General features: G+C 57.2%; 1 protein-coding gene across 6 annotated transcripts in view; it reads left to right on the top strand.

Annotated features, from left to right (window-relative positions):
- The first annotated feature begins 8508 nt into the window (after positions 1–8508).
- Positions 8509–23671, top strand: part of CLIP2 (CAP-Gly domain containing linker protein 2) — a 77149-nt gene continuing 61986 nt past the window's right edge. For 5 of the 6 annotated variants that reach the window (XM_032604167.1, XM_032604165.1, XM_032604169.1 and 2 more), the window contains exon 1: positions 8851–9198. The gene's annotated coding sequence lies outside the window, so the exon portion shown is untranslated. Of the gene's footprint in view, positions 8649–8850; positions 9199–23671 lie in introns of those variants that run through there. The other variant, XM_032604166.1, reaches the window with a different exon arrangement.

The raw sequence follows: 23671 nt of genomic DNA, 5'->3' as shown, positions 1-23671 counted from the left end.
TACAGGTTTATTATATAATAGAGGATATGGTAAAGGATAAAGATGAACCGCCACTTGAAGAGGTACATATAGCCGAAGGTCCAGAGGGGTCCCAAGTGCAGAACCTCCTGTCCTCATGGAGCTGGGGTGCATCACCCTCCTGGAATGCGGATGTGTTCGCCCACCCAGAAGCTCCCTGAACCCCATACTTTGGGGACTTTTGTGGAGGCTTCATCATGTAGGCACCATCGATCATTAACTCCATTTCCAGCCTCTCTCCCCTTCTTGGAGGATTACGGGGGTGGGGCTGAAAGTTCTAAGCCTTTAATCATGGTTTGTTCTTTCTGGTGACCAGCCACCCCATCCAGGAGTCCACCCAGAGCTGGCTCATTAGAACAGAAGATGCTCTTGTCACCCAGGAAGCTCCAAGGGTTTCAGGAGCCCTGTGTCAGGAACCGGGGGTCAAATACCAAAGAACAGCACAAAAATGCCCCTGGTGCTCTTATCACTTAGGAAATTGCAAGAATTTTAGGAGCTCTGTGCCAGGGGCTGGGAGACAGAGACCAATATATTTTTTCTATTGTTTTCCACCCGCCCGTCTGCACCCTGATCTAGAGACACTCCCACCCCACCTCCACGCTTACCTAGAGACCCTCCACCCTACTCCCACCCTGATCTAGAGACAGCCCCACTTCCACCCCTCACCCCCACCCCAGTCTAGGGGCCTTGCTGTGACTCTGATCTTGGTTTTTCCACGAGGCTCCAGGGAGGAGACCAGGGTCAGTGTGCTGATCCCAAACCCGGGGCAAAGGGGCTAGAGGGTGATCTGTCCCCAGTGCACCCTCACCTGCGGGGAGCTGGCAGGCACAAGAGGGGGAGGGGTGGCCTCGAGCAACACATCGGGCCTCAGACAGAGATCCTTGTGGACAAGAAACTTGGGGAGACTGCAGCTGTAGGCTGGGTGTGGGCAGGTGGGCACCCCCTGATTTGATAGATGGAGGCCCTTTGGTGGATAATTCTGGGGAGCCTTTGGTCAATGATACCCTCTTGATTTCTGACAGCCCCTCTGACTTGCCCTGGGGCCTCTGGACACTTCAGCTCGGGGCGCTGGCTGGGAGGACAGAGTTGCAGAGAGAAGAAGGAGCACGTCGGAGGGGCTGCAGGACCTGGGCTCCTCCCTGCACTGGCACCAGCCCTGGGACCTTGTGGCGAGGGCTGGGGGAGCTTGGCCGTGAGAAGAAACAGCAGTGGCGTGTGGTGGGGAAACTGAGGCAGGAAGTTGTTAGGTGGCTTTCTCAGAGCCCCACGGAGGGTTTGTGCAGGAGCTGCTTTCGGCTCTCCAGGCTGGCGGAGGAGAGGAGCCAGCTCACTGATGACATTCACAGACGCCCTCCCTCCTGCCAAACACGGACAATGCTCATTTTGGTCCCCTCCTCCTCTCCTCCCTGCTAAATCTCGATCAGAGCTGCCCACTCTGAGCCAGCATCACTGCTTCTGCCTCTTCTTGCCCAACCAACAGGAAAAGACAGGCGTGGCAACGCTTTACAGACAGGGACCCACTGCCCTAAATTCCCTGTCTTCTTAGCCCCGCAACTGAGAGGGAGACGTGGCCCCAAGCACCCTGACCATGACTCCATCAGAGCACTTAGGCTTTGAACCCTGTCTGTCTGTCTGTCCATGCAGGTGGAGGTGGAGCCTGTCGTTCCCATTTTGCGGACAAGGAGACTGAGGCTGCCCCTCCACCCTCACCTCAGTCCCAGTTCCCTGGTGCTCTGCGGGCTGAGCTCTTCAAGTTTCCTCCCAACATCACTTTTGGGCTGCCCCCTCTGCCTGCGCACCACACTTATCCTTCCAGACACATCGGGGCTGTCACCTCCTCCAGGAAGCTGCCCTTGAGAATTAGATGTGGCCCAAATCACTCTGCCCACAACTTCATCAGTGCTCTCATCACTTTATACTGAGAAACTGTGTCTGCATCTTTTCCAAGCAATTTTGTAGCGACACACTGGGCAGAAAAGTGGTGAAAGTATTTAAAAGCAGTAAAAGGGGTTTTGTTGCTGGGACACTAGCATTTTGAATATGAGCTCTAACTGTTGTATGTTATGCACACCTGGACCACATCTGTGGGATGTTTAAGAATGATGAAGCTGCAGGGGTGAGCTGTAGAGTAAGGAGGCTGCCGGTGGTTTTCCTAATGATGCTTTGTCTAATGCACTTTATCTTTCCTGCTGAAAAGCAACAGGGGTTGGACAAATGACCTCCTAGCTTCTCCCCAAACATCTGGCTCACAGACACTGGGGGTGGAATGACACCAAAGCTCAGAGCGTGCCAGAAGGTAGGGTGGGGAGGATGGAAGGGTGTGTGGGTTGGTCTAAGAAAAGCCAGATCAGGCAGCGCAATTCTGTCAGGCGACCAAGGTGGCCGAGAGCCCCAGGAGGGGTGGGACCAGGAACGTCACTGCCCTGGGCCAGCGTGAGCCTCCTTAGGACCCTGGTTCCCAAACATTCCAGGAACAGCTGCCAACTTTGACCTCCATCGGCCGCAAAGTGAATGAAAGTTTTCCAGAAAGCCAGGTTTACTTAATTCAAAGGGCTTTTATTCCAAAATGACGTTCTTACCTTTTTCTGGTGCTAAAATGTCCTTTCTCGCAGGCAATGATGGTGGTAGCCCGGTTGTTTTTTTTCCAGCATCTTTTTATGGTAAAATCACAAACTGGTAACCTTCTGTCAGTTTCAAGTTTTGTGTTTCTGGTGGGGTGGGGTGACTGGTGATCGGGGTGACTTCTCAGAAGGACCCGAAAGACCGAAACCAAAAGAGATGACCCCTTAGGCGGGGGCTGCGGAGAAGGTGCAGCCTGTGAGGGGCAGGCGGCCCGGGAGGGGGCAGGGGCCAGCAGCTGGCATCCTGGGGAGAAGGACACTGGCAGTCTCCCTGGGCAAGAGGCTCACAGAGACGGAATAAACATGATTCCAGGGTGTGTTACCACCTCGGCCGAATGATGCAATGCACAGATGTGCAAACTTGGGGACGTGGAGAGAGGAATGAGGGATAGCAGCTGGGAAGGAAGGCTCTTTCCCTCGGTTGGAAAGCAAGGGACTGCAGAGGGGCCCTGTAGGCAGCACCTTCTAGAGGCTTCCCTTGGCGAGAGGAGGCTGGGTGCTTGTGGCCCAGCTGGAGACCCGGGGAGGAAGTAACCCCAGGGGTGAGGCAGGCACAGGCACCTAAGGCCCCTACCCACAGAGGCAGATTTCCACCCCAGCGGGAACCACGTCAGCAGCAAAGTCCTTAGCCGCACGTCACCCGATTCTCAGTGATTGTGGGTGCTGTCCATCCACGCAGGGGGTGGTTTCTTCCCTCCACAGTCCCCCATTTCCAAGGCCCCCCGTTGAAGGAGCCCATTCAGGAGTCGCCCAAGGAGAAGCGCCTTCCCCCGCCAATCAGGCCTCAGCGGAGGACTTGTGCCACCCCAGGGTCACAGGTGCCCCCCCGATGCGTATTCACAGCCACTGCTTCATCTGAAAGGCAGGAAATTCAGGGATTAAAACATAGACTCTGGCCCTGAGACACCTGGATCCCACAGGGTGCTTCTCGTACCTGCCTGTGAGCCTGGCCGAGATTCAGAACCTCACCTGTAAATGGGGCGGGTACAGCCCCTGTTCCTGGGGCGTCCTGAGGATTACGTGAGCTTACAGAATCTCAGGTGCTTAGAAGGGTGCCTGGCATGGAGCGAATCATCAACGCAGCATATACAATAGGCACTCAAAGTGTACGCCTGGAACTGGCACTTTGCGAGCAGCCCTGTGGAGCAGGCAGGATTCCTGTGTTACTGGCCCAGGGTCATAAAGCCGGGGAGCAAACAGAGCTCAGGCTGGAGTTTAAGGTGGCATCTATCTCCCTGCTCTTTCCTTACAGGCCGGAGGGAGCCTGGCTCTGAACCCCGGGGGCCTGGTTAACCTTGCACTCACAAGCTGTGTGACCTTGGGCACGTCTCTTAACCTCTCTGTGACTCGGTTTCCTTTTCTCTAAAATGATATAGTAATCCCACCAGCTGTAGAATATTTGGTGAGGATCACAGGAGTTGATACTGACAGGCTGCATAGACAAATGGACAATGGCCAGACCATATATAAAAAGCAACTGACTCACAGCCTGAAACCTCCAGTCCAGGAAGGCAAATGGTAACCCCCGGAGCGATGGGCCCCGAATGGCCAAGGCTCGATCAAGAACTGCCGGCTTCCTGAGTTTTTTGCCTCTACTTCCGGTTTAGGGCCAATCCCCGAAAGCCAAATGTGCTCCCCTCACCAATCACAGAGGTGATATTCATCCCTCTCTAGTTACCCAGCCTCCAGCCTCCCCAGCCAACAGCCTCCAATCAAAACACACCCAAGGACTTCCCTGGTGGTGCAGTGGTTGAGAATCCGCCTGCCAATGCAGGGGACACGGTTTCGAGCCCTGATCCGGGAGGATCCCACATGCCGCGGAACAACTAAGCCCGTGCGCCACAACTACTGAGCCTGCGCTCTAGAGCCCGCGAGGCACAACTACCGCAATGAGAAGCCTGCGCACTGCAACAAAGAGGAGGCCCCGCGCGCCACAACTAGAGAAAGCCCGTGTGCAGCAACGAAGACCCAACACAGCCAAAAATAAATAAATAAATATATTAAAAAAACAAAACAAACCCCACATCCGAACCTTCCCTCTGGTCCTCTCTGAAGCCCTCCCACTCCTGGCCTGTGCGTCTTTGCCAAATGGGAGTGTTGCACCTGACTCCCTCGCTAGACCGAGCGCTGCATAAACAGCCCTGGCTGGTTCTCTGCTGGGTGGGCTTTGTGGATTTCCATAATCCATGTAACTACTCTGTAATAAGTAGTCAGAAATGCCAGCTTTGGGTCACTCAGCGAGCCTGGGTACGGGCTGTATCAAGCCTGTACCGAGCGGAGGGAGGGGGCACGGCTTCCTCTTGAGGAAGAACTGGGCTCAGGCATCTTCCTTGCGTTAGAAAGTAAGGGTGTGGCCTTCAGAGTGATGTGGCCTCAGCTCCTGTCTCCATGGTGATGTCACTCCCAGCTCAAGGCCACAACAATATCCAAAGTGTTTTTAACAGAGACACAACATCCAAACAACCGTTTGAACAGACACGGGTTTGGGTTTACATTTCTTTTGTTAGTTCTAAAAGTAACACATGCCTGTAGGAAAACACAGAAAAGGGAAGAGGAAAATCTCATTGGCTCCCCCTACCCAAAGGCTACCACGGTTACATTTTTCCCCCTTGACGGTTTACAAGGCTGAGATTGTACCATATGTACATTTTTTTTTCATTTGACATAAATCCAGGAGTGTTTCCCATGTTATTTATTACAAATTCCTTGTAAACAGCAATTCAGAAGCTATAAAATATTCTATCATGTGAATGTGCTATTGGTCCTAAAAAATTATACAATAAAAAGTATCCCAGGGAGGCAGCAACCTGCAGGGCAGCCAGGCCTCTCGCCCCACCGCAGGCCCCCGCGAGAGCGCTGCCCCGGCCCCCCCCCACCGGCTGTTCCCAACGTGCTCTTCCCATGAAACTCCCCCTCCCGTGGGGCTGCCAGTCGTGGCCAGTGTCAGCAAGAAGATGGCCAAATCAGCACTTTCTGTGGAGACAAAAGAGCTGGGTGAGAGGTCTATGGGGACAGCCCTCTCCCCCAGTCCTCCCCCCTCCCCCCATCCCCAGGCCTGATGCCCAGGGCATCGTGCCCAGTTCCACCCTCCACATCTACAGCAGAAAACCCCAATCCAAGCTTCAGCAAGGTAGAAGCGGATCTTCTCTCACGTAGAACAAGCCTGGCAGTAGCAAGGGCAGAACCTCTCAGGTGAGTTGCCCCTTTGCAGCTCCGCCCACCGTTCAGGTGAGGGGAAGCTAGGACTCTGTGGTGTTCCCTGCTGCTCTGAATAACTGGGGGGGGGGGGGCGGGGAACAGCTGTCAGTGAGGGAGGGGGGCCAGTGGGGGCTGGGGTGGGAGGAGGGCAGGAGAGGGGTGACTGAACCTGCCAGGTGGCACAGGTGAGCTCAGGTGCGTCACAGCAGCACCTGGGTAAATCCCTGTCTCTCTTTAGACCTCAGTTTCCCCACCTGTACAAGGAGGGGCCAGTACTAAATGGTGGTTTTGTTTCCAACAAGGAAGCTTCTTAGTCCATCCCTGATGGGCTGGTGTCCTGGGAACTTTATCCAGTTTCCTGGTTCCAGAAGACTCAGGTGTTGAAGAAGGGAGAGGTGCCCACAGGGCCCAGGTGCCATTTGATCTGGGTCAACCCCCCTCCCCGGCCCTGCCCCAGTTCGGGCAAATCACACTTTCTGCTACACCCCACTTACCCCCTGTCTGTTCTGAGCTCTCTCTCCTGCCCTAGAACCTGGGTGTACAGACCAGGTGGGCTTCAGGGATCTGTGAACTGCCCGAAGCTGTCTGCAAAACTCCGTGTGTGTGTACACGCACACACACGTGTGCACATACATGTGTGCATGCGTGTATGTGTGTAAGCATATTGCATGTGTCTGGGGAGAGTCCCCATGGATTTCAGAGTTTCCAAGGCATGTGTGGCCCTAAAAACTTATAAGAACCCCTGGCCTGGGCCTCTCCCTTTGTTTTCTGTGCTGTCTCCCCTCTCCGACAGAATTCCAGACCCCCAGCTCTAGCCTGGAACCTCCCAGCCTCCCAGCTGGTCTCTTAGGGCTTCAGCCTGCTCGCATGGGCTGCCAGGAGAACTTTCCTTTTTTTTTTTCATAATTTTTTTTTTTGGCCACACCCCAAGGCATGTGGAACTTCCCCGACCAGGGATCGAACCCACGCCCCTGTAGTGGAAGTGCGGAATCTTAACCACTGGACCACCAGGGAAGTCCCAGAACTTTCTGAGTAGTTTCTGATTGAGTCCTATCTGCTTTCTGTCATCAGGACCCCCCTGGCCTTTGTAGCCATCCTGGGCTCCCTTCCTACCCCACACTAATTCCCAGGCAGAATCTTCAGAGGAGAGTAACCTGCAAAAGCCCTGCCCCTTTACTCTTTGTGTTTCCTCCTCTCCGTGAGAGAAGTCCCTGTTAGAACACATTGCGCACAGGAGAAAATCCAAACTCCTAATAGGCACTCAAGTTCTTTTCTAACCCAGCCACCTGAAACAAAGTTAACATTTCACGAATGCAGGCACTATTTGTTCTTAGCACTTCACCTAGATTAACGTATTCAACCTTGATAACAGCCCTAGGAGGTAAGTGTGTCACTAGCTCCATTTTATAGATGGGGGAAACTGAGGCCCAGAGAGGATTGCCCATGAGCTGGTAGGTGATGGAGCTGGATTCTTACCACTGCACTTTGCCTAAGGTCTTATGTCTCAGTATCAAGACCGTCCATCCCAGCCACATGGAACAATTCACTCCATGTTTCCTGAGCTCAGCCCTCTCCACTCCCTTTCCACCCTGTTGACACCTCCTCCAGAAGCCTGCTTTCCACTGGGCTCACTCTGCACCTTCCTCCTACCTTGGTCTCCAGCTCTGGCTCCCCTGACCAGCGAAGACCTCCTCAGGGCTGGTCCAGTGCCCACACTCCATCATCAATATCATGACCGATTTGCTGAACTGAAGGGAAACACTATCTCCAGTTTATCAGTGGGGAAACTCAGCTCAAGAGGTGAAGAGGACTTCCCTGGCGGTCCAGTGGTTAAGACTCCGCGCTTCCACTGCAGGGGGCACGGGTTCCATCCCTGGTTGGGGATCTGAGATCCTGCATGCCAGGCAGCGTGGCCAAAAAAAAAGAGGTTCATTCATTTCTCAGAGATTATGGATACCAGTGGAGAGATGGTTGGTAGCAACTTAGCAAATTCATCCATTCAAAAAGTGTCATTGAATGTCGACCCTTGGCCAGGCCGTGCACTTATTCACAGGGCATATAAATAAGACTGGGCCTGGTGCCTGCCCTCCTCAGTCTCACTGTACAGACCACACCTCTCACGACACACCCACATTCCCATATGCAAGGGAGATGGAGGTGAATTTGAGATGGGCTTTGAAGGGGAAATAGGATTTGTCAAACCGAGAAAGTGACGAGGAACAAGCAAGGGCAAAGGAACTGAGGTTAGCTCATCAAGGGGAAAAGGGGGAACAAAGGCACAGAGGCCGACCACAGCCAGGTACCTTGGGTGTTGGGATTCAGTTACTTCTCATCCCTGGACTGCCACTTAGCCTCTGCCCTTGACCTACCTGGGAGGGGGTGGATGGTAGGGGATGTGGGGTAGGCGGGTAGCTATCCCAATCCTCTGATATTGTAGGAGTCAGCTCCTGCCGGGGGAGGATGGTGCAGGGTTCAATCTGTATCCTGGGTACCACTTTTTCCAAACTAGTGTTGGGAGAAAATCACCAAGACATCCGTGCCATTTGTCCCCACCCGTTTTGGCCAGCTCAGTAAGACCTGGAGTTCGCACGTCAGCTACCCTGTCTCCTCCTCATCCCTTCCTGTCCAGTTCAAACGTCACCTCCCCTGTGAAGCCTTCCCGGAAACTCCAGGAACCTCCCCAACCTTCTCCGCAGCTTCCCGAGCTTCCATCTCTCGCAGTGCTCTGGGACATCCTTGTGAGCAGAGCAAGGCTGAGGGATGCTCTTCCGCCAAACACGACTGAAGCACCAATAGGTGCCCAGAGCTGAGGTAGGGGATGGCGCGCCTCGGACGCCGCACGATTGACTGCCGCTGGAAGCGGTGGACAAGGTTCCACTCCGTTTTCCGCCCGCCCGCCCCCTTGCGGCGTGGCGCCGCAGCCTGAGAAACGCGAGGCCGCGCGAGCGCGCGCCTGACCCCCGCCGCGCCAGGCCCCGCCCCCCCGCGCCCGCCCTAGCGCCGGCCCCTTTTGTTCCCTCCTGGAGCCCGGCCGCTCGCTCCGCTCCCCCTTAGCTCCGCTCCGCTCGGCCACCGGGAGCGCAGGCGGCGGCCGGGGCTGCCAGGGTCAGCGGCGGCCGGGGCTGCCAGGGTCAGGGCCTCCCGCCTTCCCGCCGCCGCCCGGCCGGCCGCACGCGCGGCGCGAGGCCCGGGCCCGGAGCGCGAACGCAGAGCCCCGGGCGCCAGGAGGGGCTGCAGCCGGTGGGCAGCGGCGCGCGGGGAGGGGCTGCAGCATCCTCTGTCCCCGCGGCGCCCGGGCCGGGAGAGGAGGGGGCCGGGTGCCCGGCCACCCGCCGCTCAACCTGATGCTGGAAGAGCGAAGGTAGGAGCAGCCGGAGGGACCCCGAGGGAGGGGGCTCGATGGGCAACAAAGGACCGAGGGACGCGGGAGGCCGCGGTAGCCCCGGCCTGGTCCGAAGCGGGGCGGCCGGCCCGCAGGCATTTTCGGGGCGTGGGGGAGGTCTAAGGGCCGGGGGCTGGCGGGTGGGCGTGAGCGGGAGCTGGCCCTGGGTGCACCCCCAACTTCCCCGTCGCCTGTAGGCGAGGAGGGGGCGCTGCTGGTGTTGGCGGACCCTTCCCGGGCTGCGGGTCCTCTCGGTGAAGGCATCACCGGCACCCTCGGTGCCCCCAACAGGGCTTCGGCACATATACTGGGGAGCCGCCCGTTCCTCCTCCCAAGGGCAGCGCTGGGCGGCTGGACGCGCCGCGGGGCTCTGGGCTCACAGGCCCGGCGGAGGGGGGTGGGGTGAGGGTGGTGGTGGGGTGAGCCTGGTGGGCGCGGCTACGCAGCCCCAGGATCTGGGAGGACACGGAGCCCCCGCTCCGCTGGCCGGGGTCGCCTGGCCAATGCCCTTTGCACAACTTGGTTGAAGTGCATGAAGGAGGGGGTTAGGGGGAGACTGGGGTGGGGCGGCTTTCCGCAGGGGTGCCCCCGCCTCCAAGCTGGCGCTCACGGCTGGTGAGGCAGCACATTTTCTGCCCTCCCCACAGGGAGGGGCCGTGGCCGCGCGGAGGATGCTTCGCTGGGTCTCCAGGGCCCGCCCGTTTGGGTCCTTCAGGCAGGGCCTGGGCGGGGCGGGTGCCCACTGGGCACTGCCATGCAAGTCCCAGCCCCACCCTGGATAGGAGGGGGCACCTTGTGGGGAGTCACACACCCGGCTGGGCTGCGAATCCCCCAACCTCTGAGATGCCGCCTCTCCCTTCTGGGTGAGAAGTGGGAGTCCAATATCGGTGGGGGCTGCCCTCCGTCCTGTAAGATGCCCTGGGAGGCTAGTGGGGGTGGTGCTGGCTTAGGGTTGTGGGCAGAGGAGGGGGAGGGTGCAGGGAGTACCACGTGGGGCAAGACTCCCAACCAGTTGTAATGTAAACAATGAGCTCTTCATTCATCCAGCTGCTGTCACCTGGCCCTGCACTGCCAGGGGCTGACAGGTACACAGGACTGGGGCCTCGCTGCTCCCACGGAGCACAGTCCAGCAGCCTTTGATGGGTGCAGTGATGAGGGAGCTGGGAGCACAGAGGAGGGACACCTGGACGGTGGGGTGGAGCAGGGAGCTTGATAGAAGTGAGCTACAGATAGCTCACTGTAGAAGTTTGCTGTCAGGATGCCAAAGGGGGCTTGAGGGAGGGGAAAGAGCATTGGCAGGGGATAGGAGTCAGAAGAGGAGGCAGGAGGCCTGGTGGCTGGTGGCTGAGAGGAGCAGCAAAGGATTTGGGTGATTGGGGCATGAGGTTTAAGGCAAGGGAGGTTCTGTTGAGGGAAGGGATTGTTCTGTCCCTCCTACTTTCCCAGGTGGGGCTCCTTAGATGCCCTTCTGCATAAGCCCTGGAAGCACGGGCATCTGTAGTGCCTGGCCTGGCAGGGGTGTTGGGATACAGGCTCTGGGACAGGTGGAGGGGGTGGGACGGAGAGGAGTTTCAAAGGCAGAAGAGTCTGGCGGAGGAGACCTGGGGGGACCCTCAGCACACAGGACTGTGTACCCGTAAGCCCCCAGGTGCAGCCAGCAGGCTGGGAAGGAGGTGCCTGGAATTTGTATCCAGAGCCTGAAATGCCAAGGGCTGCCACCCACAGAGGCACTAATCCCGTTTCAGCATCTGCTGTCCACTCTGGCAATTAAGAGTTTGGATGCTGGAGCCTGACAGCCTGGGTTCAAAGCCCAGCCCTGCCACTTACTAGCTGTGTTACCTCAGACAAGTCATTATACCTCTCTCTGCCTCAATTTCCCCATCTATAAAATGAGGATACTTAAGGTATCTACCTTTTAGGGTTATTGAGAGAATTGAATGGATGGATGTGTGCAAAGTGTGTACTGTGATGGAGAGAATGCCCGGTGTTTGTTGTCGCCGCTGTACTAGGTGGCCCTCCGGCCTCCATCCACACCCACGAGTGGCCTATCCCCTCCCCAGCTGTTTGTCCACTGTCAGGTAGTCCTGCCTTTAGCCCTGCCCAAGGCCCTGCTGTTCTCTGCTTCAATGCAGCCTCCTCCCTGGGCTGTTCTCTCTGCTCTGGTCCAGCCTCCCTTGGTGATGGGAAGGCCGCCATCCCTACAGCCCTGGCCATCCTTGCTCCTTCTGCTCTGGTCCACGATGTGGGGGACAGTTTTCTCTTGACCTTTCCTCCCTGGCCTTGCCACCCTAAAGATTGATCCTTCCCTCTTGATGCCATCTACCCTACCTCTGCTTCAACACCCAGAGGAGAGAAGCTGCGTTCTTCACCCCTCCTGGTTCCCTGCTATCTTAGTCTGAGCTGTCCTAACAAAATACTAGGACTGGGTGGCTTATCAACAACACATTTATTTCTCACAGCTCTGGAGGCTGGAAGTCTGAGAGCAGCATGCCAGCATGGTTGAGTGAGGACTGTCTTCCAAGTCGCATTTATTTTTGTATCCTCACGTGGTGGAAGGGGCTCGGGAGCTCTCTGGGGGTCTCTTTTACAAGGGCACTAATCCCATTCATGAGGGATGCACCCTCATGACCTAATCACCCCCCAAAGGCCCCACCTCCTAATACTGTCTCCCTGGGGGGGGGGTAGGATTTCAACCTATGAAGTGGGGTGAGGGGGGACACATTCAGACCAAAGCACCTGCCCGGTGGTCCTTGGGGAGAATGTCAGCCTTCGTATAGGTTAAAAAAACCAAACAAACCCAATGCATATTGAATGCTTACTCTGCCAGGAACTGTTTGAAGCCCTGAGTGCCTGTATTAGTTTGTGGATATCTTGATACCATTGCCTCCATTTTACGGATGAGGAAATCAAGATATGGAGAGGTTTCCCTGTTTGCTCTCCACACATTTGTTAAACACCTACTGTGTGCTTGGGAGACCTGCTTCCTTCCCCCACCCCACCCACCTGCCTACCTGGTTCATTTTCCGAAAGCGAGGTTTTGGCGGTGCCTTCCTCAAACACCTCCACCTCATTGGCTCAAGTACAAAGTCCAGACACCCCCAGCTGGCTGTGCCCTGCCTTCCCAGCAAGGCTCTACCCAGACAGGCCTCACCTTTTATAAACTGACCAGTGACCCTGGCTTGATGGGCAGGCCTGGCCCTGAGCTGGAAGAGGGGGGAGGGCCCTGACACACGTCTTAGGATTTTGTCGCAGGGAACAGGAACCGCCTCCAATTAGGTTAAGTGAAAGGGGAGTTGAGAGGAAAGGAACTTTGCAGGAAACAGTTGCAGGCAGCCTGGCTCGGCCTGGCTCCCCCAGGACCCGCGAAGCTGGCAGGCAGCCCCTCCTCCGACTTTGCTCTCTCTGGACTGTGGTTTCATTTTCTCATCCTCTCCCAGTGCCTCTGTCCCTTCTCCTCTCCCTGTAGGCTGCTCTCTCTGGATTGCGGGCATGGCCGCCCTGAATGGTGGCTTCGGCTTGAGGCCCCAGGACCACCCAGGGCACTCCCCTCAGTCTCTGGGCGCCTAAGAGCCGGATGGGCCTAGCCTGGGTGAGGGCGCCCACCCCATCCCCTCCGCTGGTCGGGGCAGGCCACGTGGTCTCTGGGGCTGGGAGTGGAAGACAGTGCTGGGCACAGCTGGTACAGTGTCAGCTGCAGTTGTGACGCGGGGTGTGTGCTGGGGGAGAAGGGGTGAGTGGTGGCCTCGCTGTCCCTGGCAGCCCACCGCAGGCCTCCCGCCCCCCCGCCCCGCCCCGGGCTCAGGGGCAGAGGATGTGCTCTCCCTTCAGCGCCTGGGAACTGGTGTGGGGGGGTGGCGATTGCTGGCAGGCCCCCCCCCCCCCCTCGTCCCACCACTCCTTCCTCTGGGCTGTCCTACCAGGCTCACAGAAACAGTAACACAGAACTCAAGTTTTCAGAGGAAACACTTCAAAATGATAATGAAACATTACCCCTCTGAATAGAAAGTAGAGCATATCAGGTGGTTTTTATTAACAAGGCATAAATATGGGGCCTCGTGCACTTACCGGCTCCGTCTTCCCGGAGCAGCTCTGGCTCCATCCCTGGAACCTACCTATGACTCCAGCTGCAGCCCAGAGAGACAGACGCCCACTCCTCATTCACTTCCATCTGTGCCTTTTTGGCCTCTTCACCCTGAGAGGGGGGAATTTGAGGCTCACACCGAGGGCCTGGTTTTCTAATCTCTCCTCCCTAAGGGGGTGACCCTGTGGTGTCCAGGGCTGATCTGCTCCTGTTTGCACCCATCTCCTCCCCGGGGTGCCCCAGTCCTGCCCTCCAACCTGCAGCATCGAGGGTGATGGCTGGGGGGAAGCCAGCCCCTCGCTGTGGGGGGAACACAGTACACCTTAGTTTTGGACCCTGCCTTTGAGAAGCTTTTGCTGAATTAGGAAGACATCAGCCCCCTTCCTGAAAGTGTAAACGACGCCAGCATCTTTGAGGAACATTTTAAGGCCAGAGCAGAAGAGCCTCCCTGCCCAGTGGGGTCATTGCCCCGGGAAGGGTTCAAGTCCCAGCGAGGGTTGCTTGGGCAGGGCACCGGGTGTGTGGGAAGGCTGAGGAGATGGGGGGAAAAGGACTGGGCTGCGTCCCGAAGGGCGGGTGGACTTGGGTAGGTAGGGAGTGCCTTCCGTATGGGCACAGGGAGAGAAAAGGGAAGGAGAAGTTTGGGTGGCGGGGTGTCGAGTGCCCGGCGGCGGGGGAGGTTCAGCGTGGAGCCCACCATTCTTCCAAGTCCACTGTGAAGTTGGGCATTTGGTTGTCGGACCCTGCGGTGAAGGAGGGAATGACGTTTGGTGTTTTCCGATTTGTTTTTTTTTTTTTGCTACCTTGTGCCCTGACCCCGCTCCTGCCGTTCCCTTTTCTGCTCTGCCGTAGACTGTGCCCCACTTAGCGTCATCTGCTTGTAAGTTTGCTCTGTCAGCTCCCATTCAGCTGGGCACTGGGAACTCAGAGCAGAGAAGGGAAGGCATCTGAAAGGGTCTCGTGTCTTCTTTGTCCGATTCCAGAAAGGACTTGAGGTGATTTACAAAGATAAATGCAGTATAACGGGGTGGAAAAGTTGTGAGAAAATCAGAGCAAGGAGACACCCTGGGTAGCAAACATCAGATGAAGCCGGAGGAACTTCGGCACCTTCTATCGGCGGTAATTTGACTCTGAGCTTTCTAGCAGCCGGATCGAGGGGGATAAGGAGTTTGGAGTGTCTTCGCATTGTCACATCGTCTCGTGTAAGCCGCTGTTATATATAACACGAAAGCCTGAGTGAGGGGCAGCAGCTCCAGGGAGGGGCTGGACAGTGTGGTCCTGGTTCTGGGGTAGGGTCCCTGTGAACCAACGTCTAGAATGCGGGAGTGGGGTGGGGGGGTTGGAGGAAGGCAGCCACCTTTGATCTTTCTAATTCTCCTCCTGGAGGGTCCTTACAAGCAGCTGTGGGAGCTGGGGCTGATGCTCACAGCCAGCCCCCTCCATGAGAGCCTAGTGGGCTCCAGGGCTGGGTGAGACCTCGTGAGCCAGGAGCCAGACTGGTCCCTGCTGGAGAATCCCCATCCTGCTAGGAGGCCTCAGGGGCTGTGGTACAGGGGTGTGCAGAGAGCTCCGGACACACCCACTTGGCTCCAGGACTTGGCTAAGGGGCAGAAGAGGGGTGAACGCATTCCAGCAGAGCAGGCGATGGGCTGGGGTGTCATCAGGAGCAGTGAGAAGTTCAGGGAAGCTGGAATCAGGGTGCTGGGTGGGAGGGGTCCCAGGAAACAGGCCAGAGGCAAGTGGGGGCCAGGCCAGCTGGCAGAGGTGCTGTGGACCATGGCCTTGGCACCCAGGGCCGTGGGGCACCCTCATGACCTCGTGCTTAAATGTGTGCCCTTGTTCCTGCAACCCTGTGCCTGGAGGAGCGTTGGTTCCTGTTCTGAGGAAGTAAAGAGCAGTGGTTAAGAGCGTGGACTCCAGGACTTCCCTGGTGGCGCAGTGGTTAAGAATCCGCCTGCCAATGCAGGGGACACGGGTTCGAGCCCTGGTCTGGGAAGATCCCACATGCTGCGGAGCAACTAAGCCCATGCGCCACAGCTACTGAAGCCCGCGTGCCTAGATCCCGCGCGCCACAGCTACTGAAGCCCGCGTGCCTAGATCCCGCGCGCCACAGCTACTGAAGCCCGCGTGCCTAGATCCCGCGCGCCACAGCTACTGAAGCCCGCGTGCCTAGATCCCGCGCGCCACAGCTACTGAAGCCCGCGTGCCTAGATCCCGCGCGCCACAGCTACTGAAGCCCGCGTGCCTAGAGCCCGTGCTCCACAACAGGGGAAGCCACCACAATGAGAAGCCCGCACACCGCAACTAAGAGTAGCCCCCACTCGCTGCAACTAGAGAAAGCCCGTGCCCAGCAATGAAGACCCAACGCAGCCAAAAATAAAAATAAATTAGTAAATTAATTTAAAAAAAAAGTGAACTCCGTGGCCAGAGGGCCTGAGTTTGAATCCCACCTGCCGCTGCTCAGTTGTGTCATCCCGGGCAGGTGACTTGCCGGCTCTGGGCCTCAGTTTCCCTGTTAGTAGAGCTCCCAACAGTACAGGGCTCCTGTGAAGAGTGAACAGGTTAATAGCTGTAAAGGGCTCCGACATGCCTGCAGCAGAACAAATGTTACTGGTCTGGGAATTCCTTGGGCTGAAACAGCTTGGCAGGGGATAGAGCCTCCTCCCGTCTGAACTGCCACACCCAGCACACCGCACAGGTTCAGAGTCAGGCGCAGTGAAGAGCACTGCTGCAGTGGACCAGCACTGGGGGCGTGGGGCAGGGCTCAGCAGGTTCTGGTTAATGTTACTGACAGTAATAATTGCTGTGCAAGCTCATGAGAGCCTCTCAGGGCAGCAGAAACCCACTCTGAGAGCAGGCCTCAGCCTCTACTTGATTCCCTCCAGAGACAGGGAGCTCACTACCTGATTCTTTGCTTGTTGGATCCACTGGTGAGCACTGGCTCTGTGCCGGGTGTGCTCAGTGCTGGGATTCAGAAGAATGTGAGTTAATCCTCTCTGTCCTTACCAAAGATAGCTCCAAGCCGACCGGTGAGTGTGGCCGTGGGGTGTGACAAGCCATGGGGTGGCCTCCAAGTCAACGTGGGAAGGATGATGGAGGCAGAGGAGTGTATTTAATTCATTCATGTATTCCTTAGACATCTTTTGAGCTTCTCTATGTGCTGGGCGCTGTCCTAGGTACCGCGAGTCCTGAAACCAACAAGATATGCAAAGAACCTGCCCTTTAAAGCTGCTCTCCGTGAGAGAGTCTAGGGATTATGCCAGCGAATGAGAGGAAGGGTATTCTAGCAGAGGGAACAGCGTGTGCAAAGGCCTGGAGATGTGACAGAGTGTGCATGGGGTGGCGGTGGCACTCCGCCAGAATTTGGTCGCTGGGGAGCATTAAGGTGGGGAGTGCCTTTCTGGAAGCAATAAAAGAAAACACTGACTTTGAGAGCCTGTTAGCGACTGACCTCACCCCTGGGACCACCAAGTTCTGCCCCTCCTCCCCCCTTCTTTCCCCAGCAGCCCTGGCTGGCCCTGCTGGTAACCATGGCCCCCTGCCTGGTTCATCCCTTCTCCAGGCCACCCAAGCGTGACCCCCTTCCCTGATTTCTAGCACCATTAATACATTTTGCCTGCCTTTGAGCTTCTTTTTTTTTTTGTGGTACGCGGGCCTCTCACTGTTGTGGCCTCTCCCGTTGCGGAGCACAGGCTCCGGATGTGCAGGCTCAGCGGCCGTGGTTCACGGGCCCAGCCGCTCCGCAGTATGTGGAATCCTCCCGGACCGGGGCCCGAACCCGCGTCCCCTGCATCGGCAGGCCGACTCTCAACCACCGCGCCACCAGGGAAGCCCTGAAGTTCCTTTTAAATGGAAGCATCAGGTCGCACTCTGAGCACCTTCGCGTCTGCCTTCTTTCACTCGGGATTCACAAGGTTCATACGTATTGTGGTTGTACTGATAGTTTGTACGTTCTCATTGCTGTACTTGATTCCGTTGTGTGAATAAGCCACCGGGTATTTACTCATCCTGATGGAGGGGTAATTTGGGTTATTTTCAGTTCTGGAGTATTAGGAATAGTCCATATCTTTTGGTGCATGTATGTGCACTTTTCTGTGGTGGCATAGCTAGGAGTGGGATCGCTGGGTCCTGCTCAGCATTAGTGTGTAATGCCAGACTGTCTTCCACATTGCTTACACCAATTTCCACTCCTACTAGCAGTGCATGAGCGTTCTCGATATTCCACATCCTCACCAACGCTTGGTGTGGTCCGTGTTTCATTTTATACATTCCGGAGGATGTAGTGTTGGCATGATGGCTAATGAAGGTGAACATCTTTTCACCTGTTTATTGGTCTTTTGATTACCCACTCCCCCCCCCCTTTTTTTTTTTTGGTGAAGTGCCTGTTCAAGTCTTCTGTTGATTTTGCTAACTCGATTTTTGGAGTTATTTCCATATTCTGAATAGGAATCCTTTGTACAATATAGGAATTACAAATTCTTTCTCTCCCTCCCCACCCACCCCCACTGGTATCGTTTGATGCAAGGAAGCTCTAAATATTGTCCAGTTTATCCATCTTTTCCCTTATTTTCAACACTTCCTGGGTTGAAATCTTTGCCTGCTTCAGCATTAAGGCAGATCTTCTTTCATGTCTACTTCTGAAAACTGTATTGTTTTACCTTTCACATTTAGATCTTCTGTCCATCTGGAGTTGATTGTTGTGTACGATGTGAAGTAAGTGTATTAGTTTCCTGTGGCTACTCTAACAAATGACCACAGACTTAGTGGTTTAAACAACATAAATGTATTATCTTACACTTCTGGAGGTCAGAAGTCTGAAATGGATCTCACCAGGCTAAAAGCAGGATGTCAGCAGGACTGCGTTCCTTCTAGAGGTTCTAAGGAAAAATCTGTTTCTAGAAGCCTTTTCCGGCTTCTAGAGGCCTCCCGCATGCTTTGGCTGTTGGCCCCTGCCTCCATCCTCAAAGCCAGCAATGTTGGACCGGGTCCTTTGCAGGCTGCCATCTCTTTGCTTCTCTGTCTCCTGCCACCCCCCTTCCACGTATAAGGACCCTTGTGATTACATTGAGTCTGCCTGGATCATTCAGAATAATCTTCTTCTGTCTGGTCAGCTGATTAGCAACTGTTCTTTCTGCAACCTTAATTCCCTTTTGCCACATAAACTGACATGTTCACAAGTACTGGGGATGGGGCCATTACTCTGCCAGCCGCAGAAAGGAGCATGATTTTTTTCCCACGTGGCTGTCCGTTTGATCCAACACCACTTATTGTAAAGACTCTCCTTTGCTCAGGGGTAATTTTTAGTTGCATGTGCAAATTCCACCCTGACAGGCTGGGTTGGGGAGGAGAACCCAGGAGATGGGGGTGACTTTCCTGCAGCTGCCCTGGCCTGGATGTGTTGGATGGGGCTGCCATGGAAACCAGAAGTGAAGGAGGCAGTAGTGAAAGATGACTGGGTCAGCATCCTGGCCCGGAAGGCAGGATACCAGAGCCCGTTCTTTCCTGTTCCCCTGATCGCTGGGCGACCTCAGCAGGCCCCTCCCCTCCTTGGGCCTCTGACTCTGTCTGGTCTCAGGGCCCTTCTTGGCCAGCACAAGTTTTCTTCATTTGGGCAGCTGACTCTCACTGTCCTGTTTGTTTCACTCCTGTGCCCTGGGCCTCAGTTTTCCCATTCTGTGAAATGGGAATAAAGGTGGGTCAGGGGGCAACTTGAGGTGTGTTGTTCCCCAGCCCTTCTTTTTGGGCCTGATGGGGGAGCCCATCCAGCAGAGCCAGGGTGATGCCTGCCCAGTGTCCTGGGCCAGTAGCAGGAGGGCTACAGATGTCCAGTTGCTTGGGCCATGGGTGGCCACACAGCCAGGAGTGGGTTCTGGGGCCATGGCTGTGCCCTGGTTCTGAGCATGCCAACTGTGCGTGCATGCGTGTGTGTAAGACAGGGAAGTATATTGACGTTCCTTCCCCTTCCTAGACCTGACACAGCCCTGATCCTTTGTTTCTTTTTTTTTTTTTTGGCTGCCCCACATGGCTTATGGGATTTTAGTTCCCCGACCAGGGATTGAACCCTGGCCCTCGGCAGTGAGAGTGCGGAGTCCTAACCAATTCCCAGCCCTGATCCCCTTTGCCAGGAGACAGGATCTGAACTCCAAGCTCAAGGGGAGGATGGCCACACCCCAGTGTGTCCAGCTCAGATAGGACTGACAGGGTGGCCCTTCCCAGGGCTCTGCAGTCACCCCGGGGGTGGGCAGGACACGGAAGATACCAACTGACTTTACAAAGTAAGAACCGCAGCCCTGAGCTCAGAGGCCGTGAGGATGGTAGGATGGTGAGTGTGTGGCACTGGATGCCAGCCTTCCGGCCTCAACCCCTGCTTGTCTCCCCCCGGCAGGTGCCAGGGAAGCGAGGAGTCGACGGGCTCTTAGGTCAGTCTGTCCTTCCCCGCTCAGCCCCGTGGGTGCCCCTGCACCCCATGTCCGAGCTGCTGGCACGCATGCCCTGCCGTCTTCCCAGCGTCATCCTCCCTCCCCATCCTTGAAGCCATATCAGCTGGTGTGGCCTGGGTTCCTGCCCCGGCCCTGCTGTGAGGCTTGGCTGGGTCCCTTCCCCACGCTGGTTCTGGATGGCCGCCAGGCCCCTGGGTACTCCCAGGGTGACTCGGGGCCCCAAGCCGGGCCCACCACCACCATATTCTTCCTGGGGTCTCCCGTCCCATCTCCCGCTGCTGGCTGGCCCCTGTGTGAATGTTGGGCTCACACAGCCCGCTCCGCAGCCTCACTGACCGGTGGGGAGAGCAGGGGTGGGTGGGGGGCTGGGGCGCGGGCAGACAGGCGCCGTCTCCTCCGCTCTCCCAGGCCTGAGGGGCAGCTGGTGTGAGCTGGCAGGACTCGCGGGGGGGCGGCGGTGGGGGCTGTCCCAGATCTGCTCTGCTCTGCGCTTGCACGTGGGGATTCTCGCTTCACCACTGGGTGAAATTCCCTGAACCTCAGTCGCATGCGAACAAAATGGGCCTCTTTTCCAAGCAGGGTGGGACAGGCAGTGGGTGCCGCCTGGGCTGAGGCTCATGGGGACGTTGGTCACACTCGCCCTTGGGGCCCCTGCTGGATATGGGGGTTGGGGTAACACTGGGTTTCTAGTGCAGGCGGGAGTGTTGGGATGCCCCGTGGGGCAGCTGGGGGGGCCCACGCCACGCCCACATAGGGGCCTGCCTTTGGGAGCCTGGCGGTCAGCACCCGTAGGGTTCACTCTGTTTGGGGCCTGTCCCCCATTCCTCTTGCTGGGTGTGCATGGGGAGGGGAGGAACTGTTTCCTCTCCCCGTCCCCTGGTGTCTGTCTTTAAATTTTTTTTACTTAAAAAATGTTCTGAAATATTTGAGGCACTCAAAAAGAATAGACAGGGCACAGTGAACTCCCACGTACAGCCTGCAGGGCTTGAGCAAATCTCGGGACTTCCCTGGCGCTCCAGCGGTCGAGACTCCGCGCTTCCAGTGCAGGGGGTGCAGGTTTGATCCCTTCCCTGGTTGGGGAGCTAGGATCCCACGTTGCCATTCAGCATGGCCTACAAGAAAAAGAAGAGGAGGAGGAAGAAGCAAATCTTACAAATAGAAACGAAGCCCCAGTTGCCCAACCCCGGCCCCGTTCCCATCCCCCAAACTGCATTTCTTGGCTGTCGCGTGGGGTGCTGTGGATAAGCGCCGTGTAGGCGCCTCCAGGACCCTCGGCCACAGTCCCCGGCTGAGTCTCCACTGCACCTACACTGTTCCCCCAGGCTGTGCCTGCCCTTCGCCCAGCCCTTGGCCCACCTGCCCTTTCCCGGAGGCCTTTCTAGCAACTGGGTATCACCTGGCTTTTTGACTTTTCGCCCATCTGATTGGGTGGGAAAAGGGATCTCCTTGCAGCGTGGATTTGCATTTCCCTGCTGACTGGGGAGGCCCAGCTGCTCTCCAGCCTAACAACATCCTCTCCTCGAAAGCTGGCCCGGCCGTCATCAGGGTCCTCTCAGGTCCGTGCCCTCTGCTCCCTTTCTTCTCTGCCTCCAGCCCCGTATACTACACACCAGGTGGGTGCCCCAGGCCTCAGTCACTTCACACCCAGCCTGTCCCCAGATGAGCTCCCCACCCTGGCCCCTTCCTGCTCCCAGGTCCCTCCAGGTGTTGAGAGGTTCTCCTGCCTTCTGCCGCCCTCAGCCCTGCCTCCCCCCCACCTCCTCCCACCTGCCCTCCTCCACCAGTACTTGTCACCTGCTAGGCATCTGTCGCCGCTCTGTTCCCTCCAGCCCCTGCCTCCGTCTCAGCTCAGGCCTGGTGGAGTCCCTGTCTGTCACGGCACCCCATCGTCCTCATCAGCTCCCAGAGGTTTTGCCGAAATGCTCCTCCGATCTGCGGATCCTTTGCCTGATGCCCTCCGTGGCTCATCATCGCCTCAGCCTGGTGCCTGGGCATGATTGGGAGACCCCCTCCCCCCGCCTGGTGTCTCTTTTAGTCTCTGGATACCCACCCCCTGCACATTTTAGGCAGTCTAAATCCTTAGCTGTTTGGTTGACCTGGCAGAGCGGAGTCTGTGCCCTGCAGTTTCCCCAGCTTGGACCCAGCCCCCCACCCCGTGCGCCTCCCACCACCCGCTTCGCCCCGTGGCACTGCTGTGGTCTGGAGCCTTTGGGCCTGCGGTGAGGGGGCAGGGGCCACACTAAGTCCATCTCTGGCTGCCATGTGCCCCGGCACATGGGTCACAGGCTCAGGAGGTGGGGGGAGCATGGGCACCCCGACTGCTGGGACCCCTGGGGTGGGCAGGAGGAGCCCCCCCACCCCCACCCCCGGAGAGCTGCGTCTGCTGGGCAGCAAGAGAGCCCGGGGTGTGGCTCTTGGCCGAGGTCTGGTCCTGGGAGGCTGCTTCCTGGTGCCCGCCTCCCATGCCCTCTGGGCGACGCTGGCACAAGGACATGGGCTTTCCACTGCCCTAGTTGGCATCTTTCCCCCTTCTGTCGGGGCCGCACCCTGGGCCGCTGATTGGTGGAAAGTTCCTGGGCCTCATCCCCCGCCCCCGAAGCTGCAGCCCGCCACCCCCAGGGCGGCTGAAATGGAAACCCTGAAACGCAGCCCGGGTTTGTCTTTGGTAAATGGTAATTGAGGGCGGCACAAAGGGGGCCTGTTGGTCTGAACGCCACCCGTCCTTGCTCGCCTCTCCCACACCCGCCTCGTCGGGGCCCCGGCTCCCTGGGGGAGGCAGGGTGTGCATCCCGGGCCTTTGGAGAACATAATAGAGACCAGATCGTAGTGATGCTGCCCTTTCCACACAGCCTGTGCGCCGGGCACAGAGGGACATTCGTGGGTCTGTCTCATTGACTCGCTCATTTGTGCTCCCCACACAGCAGCAGTGCTTTCCCCCCCATTTTACAGGTGATGACACTGAGGCTCGTGCTGAGCCGGGGTCCCACAGCCACTCGTGGTGGGTCTAGGGTTTGAACTCCATGAGACTGAAATCTACTTCCTCCCAGGCCTCCCCCATCGGCTGCAGTGTGGCCAGAGGCCAACTTATCCCCACTTCCCAGCTTTTTCCAAGAAACCCCTGTCTTCCTCTGTCCCACAAGCAGGGCTGAGTCATAAAGGGGCCTCCTCCCCCTCTTCCTGTTCACCATTCTTCTCTCCATCTCCCCTTCCCTGTGTTCCCCCAGCACCGGAGGCCTGCGCGGGGGCAGGGGTGGGACTGGGGTGGGCCAAGTAATGCAGCCTTGGTTCTTCTCTCTCCCGCCAGCTCCTCTGGTCTCCTTTGTCCGTGAGGCACGTGGGTGCTCTCCCCAGAGGCCAGGGGTCTCACAAATGTTATTCCAGGCCTGGGCCAGGCAGTGTAGGGAGGCGGAGGGCTAGACCTGGGTCTGGCTCCAGCCCAGCTGCTGAGCCATGTGTGACTTTGGGCTCGACCCCGCACTTTGTTGAACGTCGGATGTTCCTCCTGTAAGGTGACCACCGCCTCATCAGGGCGTAAGGCCCGGCACACGATAGGTTCCTCACGCTGGACGCTGCGGGGTCATCAGGGTCTGGGAGGGTAGGAGGGTGACTGTGAGAGCCTCCAGAAGCCTCCCGTGGGAACAGTGTCCCTGGGGATTTGTGGCCTTGAAGGCCTTTGTCCTCTGGGCCGTAGCACGTGTGCTCTCATACGGGGTTTCCGAATCACAAGCTCTGTGCCGGGCGCCATGCTGGGGCTGGGTTCTCAGAGAGGAGACGGTGGCCCCACCTGGGGTTACCCGTGGGCTCCCAGGAGGCGTGATGAAGGTAGGAGAACGGTATCCTCTCTCCTTGATTCAGTGTGTGATCCTGAGGCCTCTGGGTCAAAGGTCCTGGGAGACTTCCTGGAGGAGGAGGCATCGAGCTAAGTGTTCCA

Source organism: Phocoena sinus, chromosome 15, assembly GCF_008692025.1.
Source record: "Phocoena sinus isolate mPhoSin1 chromosome 15, mPhoSin1.pri, whole genome shotgun sequence".
NCBI lineage: Eukaryota > Metazoa > Chordata > Mammalia > Artiodactyla > Phocoenidae > Phocoena > Phocoena sinus.
This window is presented reverse-complemented; position numbering and strand designations above follow the sequence as displayed.